This window comes from Arachis hypogaea, chromosome 2 (assembly GCF_003086295.3).
Source record: "Arachis hypogaea cultivar Tifrunner chromosome 2, arahy.Tifrunner.gnm2.J5K5, whole genome shotgun sequence".
NCBI classification, from domain to species: Eukaryota; Viridiplantae; Streptophyta; class Magnoliopsida; order Fabales; family Fabaceae; genus Arachis; species Arachis hypogaea.
The window spans coordinates 14,108,129-14,119,583 of NC_092037.1; the positions used below are offsets into that span (position 1 = coordinate 14,108,129).

The window sequence follows — 11,455 nt, forward strand, 5'->3', positions numbered from 1 at the left end:
TTTAATTGATTCGAACTACATATAAACGTGTATTGTAGATTCATGAAACAATTTTTGTTTTGGCTGATTCGTGTAAAATTTTGCTCCCCTTAATTTATTATTGTGATTTACCCTTCGGATTTCAAATTATTAGTTAAGATTATAATTTTTTTATTTTAATTTACTAAAACATGATTATTTAATTTTGATTATTTTCTTATTTCACGGTCCTTCCCAAACATGCTCTCGTGAATCGTGAGAGAACGAAAATTGAAGGGAATGTTTTGCAAAGAAGAGCAAGAGAAGTTAAAGAATGGCTAATTTCTTTTTTTTTTTTCACGAGCTAAAAATAATCAAGGAAGAGGAATTTGAAGATTTACTACATATTTTTACAATTTTAACTTTTTATTTGAATATTGAGGATATATAAGAAGATAAATAATAATAAATAATAATTTATTATCAGAAAAAAGATAATTAATTAAATTGAAATATGATGAAATCCTTTAATTTGAAAAAATTTAAAAATAAAAGAAAAAATATAGGTAGACCATGAAAATATTAAATAATGTGAATAATGAATATATCGAATGTTTATTTCACTAGGTGTGGAATACTAAAATTTAGGTAGATAATTTAAAAGTATATGTAGTATATTTTAATTTGATTGATGATTATTCAAAAAAAATTATTAATTACCTAGTATAACTCAATTTAAAAATAAAAAATTTAAAAAATGTTGAAAAAGTTGATAAAGACATCCAAATTCCTCGTACTCTGAAAAGTAAAACTCAAATTAACTTTAACCTTTCCAAATATTTTTTCCTTCTCTCCAAATCTTCTCAAAACTAAATTCGTAAATATCCTATCTAAGTGAATATGTGCCACATTGTAAAACTCTACAACCTATATATGCACTATTGCCCTAATTAACATGCATCCAAAACCATCCCCCCGTTAAAATCATTTATTAGTCTTTGCATCACATGTTAAAGTGTATTTTAAATACACCGTCCGCCCAAAATAATATATTTTTATTTTTAAATACTCTTCGTTAAAGTTTGTATAATGAAACTTATTCTAAAGTTTAAATGGATAAGAAAATTTTTATAAATAATTATATTTTTAATATATTTTTATATAAAAATTATTTTTTAAATTTTTGTAAATTTTTATATAAATATTTTTTCTTTTTTGTTTGCAAAAAAATTTAACTATGAATAAATTATTTTTTATTATATTTATTTTTAGAATATTTAAAATTTGAAATTATAACTTAAGATTTAGAATTTAAAAATTTTAAATTTATAATTTAAATTTTATAATAAAAAAGATTAACTAATATAGATTAAAAAATAAATAATACTCTGCATCCAAGTGATTTCACTAACTAAGTTCAACCAAGTTGATATAACCTTCTCTACATCTACGCGCTACGAAACAGACTTTTAAATTTAAACAACTTCCCACTTTTAACATAAACGGCAAATTTTCTTTGATGTTGCGTCTTCTTCTTCTTCTTTTCCTTTTTTTGTTATATTCCTCTTTCGTTATCGTTGTCACCAATAACACCAACATTCTAACATTTTTATTGGTTCTGATTTTTCTCTTATGTCATCATTAAATAATTTTGATTCATTTCTTAGTATATTTCGGTTGATCATGTGTGTGTTAAGTAAGGTTCACTTGAAGCTGCTAATAAGTATTGACTAAATTTTTTATTTCTTAAATAATTTTGGTTCATCTCTTAGTTTAATTGAGGTTCATTTGGATCCAAAAATGAATTCGATGTATTTTTGTTAATGATTGAATCTTTTTTACTGTTGTTCAAATCTAAAATAATTTCGGTTCATTTGCGTGCTAATTGAGGTTCACTTGCTATTGCTAATAAGTATTGACCAAATTTTTTAGCAAAGAAGAATGAAATTATTGATTATTGTCACTTTATTCAATGACATTAGATTCTACTCCGTTCCATTCAATTAGTTCAGTTTTGAACAAGCAGTCAAAAAGATTCAATCATAAATAAAAATAGATCGAATTTATTTCTGAATCCAAATGAATCTCAAATAAACTAATAAATGAATCGAAATTACTTAAGGAATAAAAAATTTGGTCAAAACTTAACAGTAGAATCAACTGAACCTCAATTGACACACAAATAAACTGAAATTAGTTTAGTCTTGAACAAGCAGTCAAAAAGACTCAATTATCAACAAAAACACATACAATTTATTTCTGGATCCAAATGAACCTCAATTAGTGTAATACCCGGTCTAACCGAAATTAATTGAATAATAAGTTAAGTAGGAGCGAATATGGTTGGAAGATTTGGCAATTGGAATTTGATGATTTAAATATGATATTTGGATTCAGTGAATTTTTCTGAGTCGGAAGACATAGTTTTCTGCGTAAAAGCGCGCAGTGGAATTTTATCGGCAGTACCGGATGAGACCTGTCTGGTACTGCAGCTAAGAAAATTGATTATGAGTAAATAAGATTAAGAAATGAGGAATTATAATTAGGGGAGGTAGAAATATTTGAAGTGCGATTTAGAGCACTAATCTTAAAGGTTTTGGTTCAAAATTGGGCCAACGAACAAAAATAAGTGAACCGGGCCTAAGTGGGCCCAAGACCCAACGTATATAAACATTAGTTATAAGCATTTCAGCTCATTTTTCCCTAAAGAATGAGTGTTGGGCACTGAATTGAGAAGAGAGAAGAGAAGAGAAAAAACATAACTCTCTTTGATCTTCAAACCACCATAACTTGAGCTACGGAGCTCCGATTGACGAGTCGTTTGTGGCCACGCGTCGCTCTTCTCATCCTCTACAATTATATCTAAGTTTTGTGGTGAGTAATCTACTATCCTCTGCCCAGTTTTTATTTTCCTCTTCAAATTCGAATTTAGTTTGTGTTTTGAGGAAACCTTGTGATTTTGGTTGTTTAGGAGTGCTCTAGTATGAGCCATGGGTGATATTCATCACAAACTTTAGTGGGTTAAGGTAAGAAACCCTCCAACCCTTGTGAATTGTCCTTTTTATGAGCCCTAGGTTGATGTATGTATGTGATATTGGTTATGTTAATGCATTTGATGGTTTTGGTGCACAATTGAGAGATTGGTGTTGCTTGAGGAGCTTTGGTGAGGCTTGGGGCTAAGGTTGGTGGAGACTTCCAAAGAAGAGGCTCAATTGATTTGGCTACAAGAGGTACGGTTTAAGTTTTATTTAAGTACCGTGTGGTGTGATGAGAATTCTTAGGCTAGATGCCCCTAGGATTAAGTTTGGATTGTGTAAATGGTTGGTGCTAATATGCATAGTTGGTATGTAATGTGAATTAATGATTGGGTTGAGAATTGTGTGGCCTTGTATGCTTGGTGTATTGAGAATTGATGTATTGGGTAATGAGTATTGAATTGTGGTTTATGCATTTAAATTGTGAAATTGGGCCGGAGGCCGTAAATTTTGAGCCAAAGGCCAGAAAGAGGTAAGGAAGGTAAGTTGATGTGTGCATTGTATGATGACACAAGTGATTGGATGAATTTCAGATAATGAATATATGAATGATTGGGTTGGTTATTGAACAATGAGGTTAGAGGAGTTGAAATGTGGAAATTGGTAATTTTGGGTGAAATTGTATAGATGAGGTATGTTTGATTTTGGTTGAGGTATGTTATGTGGTCATATATGTGATCATGATTATTGATGCCTTGATGGTATGATGATGCATGAGAGATATGTATGTTGTGATATATGCTTGAGGAATGATTAAGGTTGATTTGTGGGTGAAACCACGTGATAGTGAGTATGACATTGATTATGTATAATGATGGTTGATTGGAAATAGTATTGTTAGAAATTGGGATGAGGAAGGATGTATGACATGTTGATGTGTTTGTAATTTAGCCATTTGTTTGAAATGGGTAAAAATGGTTATATGGCGGTTTTATGAATTGTGGTAATGTGTTAGTATATGAGTTCAGGAGGCTTAATGTCGATTTTGATATACTTTGATTGATTTCAAAGAAAAGGGATGAAATTGGCATGTTTTGGTTGATTTTGAAAAGAGTTGAAAATGGCTTGTTTTGAAAATGGCACTTTGTGGTTTTGAGTGAAAACATGGTTTTTAGGCATAATTTGACGGGACATAACTTGGACTGCGGATTTCTATTTTGTGTCAAATTTGTTTAGAAGTGAAGTTGGATCCGGGATGTCCATGCCGTTCGAAGAACGGGCGAAAAACGATTTAAAATGAGGAAGTTATGTCCGTCAGAAGATTGGGGGTTGAATCTGTGAATTCTGCAGCTTTTAACTTAGAAAATTTTTAGCAGAATGACCCTCCACGCGTAGGCGCACTTGGCGCGTACGCGTCGTTCTTCAAGAAGGCACCATCCACGCGTGCGCGTGGTGTACGCGTGCGCATCGAAGCGCTGCACCCATTGCCCAGTCATTTTTCTGAGAGTTGTGCCAGAGTTGTGCCAGTCTTGTGCTTGGGGTGCAAGTGTATCCACGCGTAGCCACGCGTACGCGTCGTTGTCTATTTTTCAACCCGCGCGTCCGCATGAATGGCGCGTATGTGCCGATGAGTTTTGTGGCCATCCACGCGTGCGCGTGGAGTACGCGTACGCGTGGCCCTGTTTTCATCACAAAGTTGATTTTTGAGTTTTAAAAACTAAATCTCATACTTCTAAGCCTCCGATCTCACCCCTTATGTATTAAATCATTATGATATGTCTAGCAATGAGAAAGTAGCAAGGATTGTGGTTCGTCCCGCTTGCTCCGGGTTAATGCTTAAGATACGTGGGCAGTAGCAAGGGTTGTGGTTCGTCCCACTTGCTCCAGGTCAAAGATTGTGACGCCTGGGTAGTAGCGGCAGTAGTGGTGAATCCACTCGCTCCAAGTTGAGCTTTTAAACACCCGCCTGGGTAGTAGCCACAGTAGTGGTTGTTCCACTGGCTCTGAGTTGAGCGGGTAGTAGTAAGGGGGTTGTAGCTCAAACCTACTTGCTCCATAAGGGGTGTTTCTATCCAATGGTTAGCTACCAGGACATGTCGGGTTGGCTATATAACCGAAAGATGATATCATCAGCCATAGGGCAGGCATACATCATTTGCATATGTTTGAATTGTTTGGGTTTTGCCTATTTATTTTGGATTTCTACATCATATATGCTATATTACCTGATTATGTGCTACTTGTTCTACTTGTACCTTATTTGTGTATTACTTGTCTGTATTGCTTGTATTTGTACAACTGAGAGATCCCTCATGTTGGTGTCGGTGGATGTTGAGGGCTGTTCTCGATGAGATGAATTGATGATGCGATTGCATGATGATGATGATTTTTGAATGAGATAATTTGAGCCCCCTGGGTAGACGCAGTGATGTGATTTCACTAGCTCCAGGCGATGGTATGATGTATTGATATAGAGTTGCTGAGGCAGAACAACTGGTAATGGTTTTGCTTATGATTCTGAGTCTGATTCGTGGAAGAATCAGCGAGTTGGGAAATATGTGTAACATGAACTAGATTTAGTATCCCCTTACGACAGATGCCTATTTATGGATTAGTGAGGATCTAGGCTGGATACTTGTGAAAAAGGAGTTTAGGATGCTTAGTGAGTTTTTATTGCAGTGCATTGTATTTATTTGGCACTTTTACCGTACTGGGAACCCATGGGCCCGGGTTCTCATTCCGTATATATCTCTTGTTTTTCAGATACAGGTTCAAGTGCTCAAAAGTGAGCTGTGGTATGTCTGAGAGACGGCGAAGATCTTTATTTTCTCTACTTTGTGTTTTGCTTAGAATCTCTCCATCTTTGTTTTGAAAAGATTATATTATGTATTGAACTCTTTTGGAACTTGCCTATAGAGGCTCTTATGTTTCCTTTGGGAGAGATTAGGATATACTGTTGTCAACTACTTTCATTCTGTACCCTAGCCGGCCTAAACTTCGCGGGTCGCGACTAGTGGCTATTACTTATGTTATATATATCTATCTGTTATCTATCTCTTAATCTCCTTTATGCCTTGTCCGTATATCGCGTTCGGCTTAGCAGTTTAACTTTTCGTTGTCGAAACGTGAGTGATACGTCTTCGCGATTTTATTTCTACTCTTTTCAGGCTTCTCGATTAATACTCCTTTCGAAAATTACCTATATTTATATATTAAAAATCCACCTGAGAATCGTATCACCGTAATATCATTGACTTATGACTCGAGTATAAAGATTTGAATATTAGGGTGTTACAATTAGACTAAGAAATAAATCGAAATTACTTAAAAAAATGCGACGAAGAAGAAGGAACACAAAGAAGAAAAATGAGAAAGATGAAAAAGAAAAAAGAAAAACGCGAAGAAAAAGAAGAAAGAATACTAAGACAGAAACGAAGAAGTATTATTAAAACGCGCATGTATATACGTTAGTATAATAAAAATGGTCTTTGTTAAGTTTTAACATGCTTGATTGGACTTAAAAATAAAAATGCTTAGATATGCAGTTGTACTCAAAGAATTCACCCTCTAGTTATATTTTTAACTATTTGTTCATGCACCTAAAAAGAATTCCTTAATACAAAAAATACTGAATTCACGTGCAAGAAACTAGCAACATGAATCATTATTGTACAATCCATAATCTAATAAGACAAACGAACTCTTTCTTGAGTTTCGTTTATATATAGCAAGGCAATCTTAAATTATTTAAGACTTCAATGTGATAGATTCCCCAAACTTATATAAGTTTATAATTATAACATTAAAGAAACAATTGGATGGGATCCAAGACCTATATAAATAATAGGGTTACAGCTACCTAGGGTCAATAGGTTCATAGGATTCAAGCAACAAAAAATACTCATAGTTGCCAAAAATGACTTCCCCTAATTTCTTTGAGATCCAAGACTGGAACACATCATCTTCACCAAATTTTTGCTTCCAAACATTTTCCAACAACAATGTTGATGATTCTCCTTCTTTTGATATCATCGACTTCTCTATGCATTCACAACAAGTCCCAAAAATAGGTAACAACAACAAATACAAGGAGAAAAATGTGAAGAACAAGAAGCATGAAGAAGAAGATGAAGAGGTTCATCATGGTGAAAAAGGAAGGTACATAGGTGTAAGAAAAAGGCCATGGGGGAAATTCGCAGCCGAAATTCGAGACACAACAAGAAATGGAACAAGGGTTTGGCTTGGAACCTTTGATTGTGCTGAAGATGCTGCTTTGGCTTATGATCAAGCTGCATTTGCCATGAGAGGTTACAATACTGTTCTCAATTTTCCAGTCCAAAAGGTCAAAGATTCCTTGCAAGGAATTGAGTATAGTTGTGGCAACAACAACAACAAAGGGTATTCACCAGCACTTGCACTCAAAGAGAGAAACTACATGAGAAGAAAATTGTCATCATCAAAGGAAAATGATACTACTCAAAATGCAAAGTGTAAAGGGAAAAGTGAAGAATCATCATCATCATCATCATCATCATCATCATCAAGTAGTAGTGTGATGGTGTTAGAGGACTTAGGAGTTGAATATCTTGAGCAACTCCTAAGTATTTCGGATAATAATAATAATAATCATCAAGGTGGAAGTCCTAGCTATTACTTCAATTAAATCTTGTTTAATTTCACTTAGATTTAATTTCTTTTCTTCTTCTTTGTTTGTTTGTAGTTCTATTATTTTCTCCTTTATTTGGTTTTGTAATATTGGTGTGTGCTTGCGAGTTTAGATATCTTCATTAAATATATATATATATATATATATATATATATATATATATATATATATATATATATATTTTTTTTTTTTTTTCTTTTAGACCTCAATCCCCAAATGCAACCCAAGAAGAGATGATATTCTTCTATTTGATCAACTAATTATCATGGAATAAAATGCTGCCAATAAAATTCAGTTTTGATTCTTACTGCTAGTAACGTATGTTCAATGGCATATCTCAACACAAAAGGGGAATGAGTAGCTACATTTTCTTCTTATCTTGAAATTTCACAAATTAGTCCAAACTAGGGTTTGTATCTAACATCTTGATTGGTAAAAGATTGTGACATTTTGTAAATTGTTTTACATATCTTGACTCTCATTCTTCCCCACTACATCTCCTGTTGGTAATAATCAATCAAAAGAAAATGGGGACTTTACAATCACAATGACCAGAAAAGTGTTCAAGAATAATAAAATTAAAGTTGACAAAATTTGACAAAATGTATATCTGTAGTGACAATTAAGACAACAAGTAAAGTGGAGTCCATTTTATTCTTTAAAGATTTTTTTAAAATCCATTTTCTTCTAAGAATCCTATTCACAAATGTATCTATCCTTAGGAAATTTATTCTTAGAAACATAGATAATTAGGATAGATCAGATACTCAAGAAATTATTGATTCCTACTAAATCCCTCAAAATAAACCCTATTATTAATTAGAAACAGTTTATTTCATTACTTATTAAAGAATAATGTACCACTTTAGTACTTGCCTCTTAAATGAGAGAAGAAACAAAAGAATTATTGAAAACTCTTAAAATATATGAAAAAAATATTGTAAAGTCTTTAATGTTTGAGTTGAAAATTAAAATAGTAATCAACATTTTTTATTTCTCAAAATGAAGAAATGATGTGGAATTATGAAAGAATGATGAAGGTATCATTAGAAATAAAAATTTAAAGACCAATTTGTAAATGTCATGGACGATTTTAAACAATAAAAAGGTTTAAGGATCGTTTTGATGTTTAATTCAAATATTAGATATTAATAAAAAATATTAGTGAATTCTACCTAATTATCTCTAAAATAAAAAATAAATTACTCTTATGATATGTTTATATACTCATTTTCTCTATATTTATATCTAAAAAGCAACATTCAAACATCATCAAAATTTACGCAATAAAAATCAACAAACGGTGAGGTATCACACACAAAATAAAGTAACATCAACTATCACTAAGTTAAACTTACCGTCTTTATTAATAGAGATAATTATTTATCTATCTCTTTTTATATATTAATTTAAATTGTCTCTTTTTATATATTAATTTAAATTTTTAGGATAAGTAATTTTATGATATTAGAATTAGAGTTTTTTTTATATCTAAAAAATTTAGATTTCGATCTTTGATTGTTATCTCAAAAAAAAAACATAAAACAAATAAAAAAAATTTATACAAAGATTTAAGCGAATTCAAAAAAAAGTTCTTATTTAAAAGAGCATATTAGATATATAACCATTCGTGTGCCTTTTTCTAAACAACTTAAATTTTTTTAAAAAATAATTTCATAACAAATAGAGACAAAAAAAATTTTGAACAAAAATACTAATTGTCCACACATGAACTCTAACAAAATCAAATCAAAATCAACTCGTCATGTTGTAACCATCACCAATGACACAACAGAATTAAGAAACATAAATCAATATTCGAAAGAAGTTTTGTTGATGTAATAAACAAATCAAATTACTCAAATACATTTTTCCATCAAAAGTAAAACATATCTATGTAAGTGGCAAGGACCATCTATGTACTACTCACCATTGCTTCTCTCTTTGAGAATCAAACCTTTAACAATTACATTAAAAGAAAAAAAAATGACTATGCTAATATGGTAAGGAAAGGGTGAAGTAATAAAAACAGAAAGTTAGTTATTGTTTGTTAGGAAATTAGTTATAACAAGTTTTGCACATTCCTCTCTATAAAAGGTTCTCAATATCTCTTGCAAACATTAAAAAAGAAAAATATTCAAGTTCATATATGAATATTCATATCAAACTCTCAATTTCTCTTCTCCAATGATGGGAATAAAGTCTCCATTAATTAAGGGCATAAATACAACTATGATCAATTTGAATAGAGATTATCTGTATAAATTTACCATTATAACATCACAGTCTTTTTTTATTTTATTTCAGTACATGTAGCAAGAAACTAAATGTATATTAGAAATTCAAATTCAAATTCAGATGCAAATCCAACAATGAATAGATAGAAAAAACTGGTGAATAATTGGATAAGTAAATTACTCGTCCAAATATACAAGAAAAAATTGAATTGATGATGAACAATATATAATATCAATTAGGATCAACTAACCTTCTATATACGCAAACAACTGTATATATATATACCACCAACCCAAGTTCAATTCATTGATTCTCGTTTGAATAATCAATTGGACAAACATCTTCACCCAATAAAAAACAATGCAATATTCATAAAGTAATAATCTTCGCTCTAAAATATTTTCTAGGACAAACAAGAAATTAATAAGGAAAGCTATGTTGAACCTACCTCTTAATTCAGTACTGTTTGGTTGTGCAACTTCCCCTGAAATCAATCATTTTCTTCAGCCCCACAACCTTGAAACGTTATAAACCCACAACAATAATTTCATTTAGCAATGAGAGAAATAATAAATAAATAAATAAAACCTTTTATTTTGAGGGAGAAAGACATAGATGAGGGCTTGACAAGAGAAAGCAGCAAGAAAGAAAAAGAGGAGGTAGAGAGAGTTGAGGTTTGGTAGGTATAGGAGAAACAATATAATATATCATTATAATTTTTATTATTTAATTTTATAAAGCCATATAATAATGTTGCTCTAATTTCTCTCCATGATTCCGTGGGCAAAGCTAATTGGATTAGATTTCAGTATTTCACAGAAAATTGGAGAGATTATAACAAACACAATGAAAGCAAAGATAAAAAATCATTGGCTATCATCAGTGGAAGGTTTGATATAATGTCTCTTTTTTTTTTTGCATTTAATAATATATGTGTTTAATTTTTGTTATTTTTTAATTTTTATGTTATTTTGTCTAGTGGTGCCAATCACATATGATCTTTATTTCTTTTCGAAAATTATTTATGTGACTAATATAAAAAATAATTATTTTTTTAATATAGTGTTAAGTAATTGAATACAAGTGTAAAATTATTTTACACTGATAATACATTATATATATATATATATATATATTGGATTTTCAAATTTTATAAATTTTTAAAAAATATCTTACAATATTATTTTTAAATATAATAAAAAAAGTATTTTAGAGAAAAACGATTTGACACTAAACCTTTTAATATTTCTTATTTATGTAGTTAAATAAAATAGAATGTAGTCACCAAAAAAAATAAAATAAAATAGAATGTAATAAGTTGAAATTTTGTTGCTATTAAAAGTAAGACTGCGAAGGGAATAATATATATAGTTGGTGTTTTCTATGACGGCCTACCTTTTTTTTTTTCTTTTTCAAATAAGGGGTACCGTTTTTGTTTTGGCTTATTTAACAATAAACCCTACTCATCGTGTTTATTACTTTATCTTCTCAATCCAATGATACATGCTTATGTGGGAACTTCAATTATATTTAGCAAAAGAATCATTCAATTATGTTGACCGAAAGCCTGATTTTACTACTTGATGAAATTATAAATATAATTATTTCTAAATTTGAA

At 30.8% G+C, this 11,455-nt stretch overlaps 1 long non-coding RNA gene across 1 annotated transcript; it reads right to left on the reverse strand.

Annotated features, from left to right (window-relative positions):
* Window positions 1–6,694: 6,694 nt before the first annotated feature.
* On the reverse strand, window positions 6,695–10,493 carry LOC140177822 (uncharacterized). Its single transcript, XR_011869306.1, has 2 exons — window positions 10,286–10,493; window positions 6,695–7,364 (listed from the first exon to the last, which is right to left on the reverse strand). It is a non-coding gene; the product is annotated as an uncharacterized lncRNA (long non-coding RNA).
* Between the last annotated feature and the right edge of the window lie 962 nt (window positions 10,494–11,455).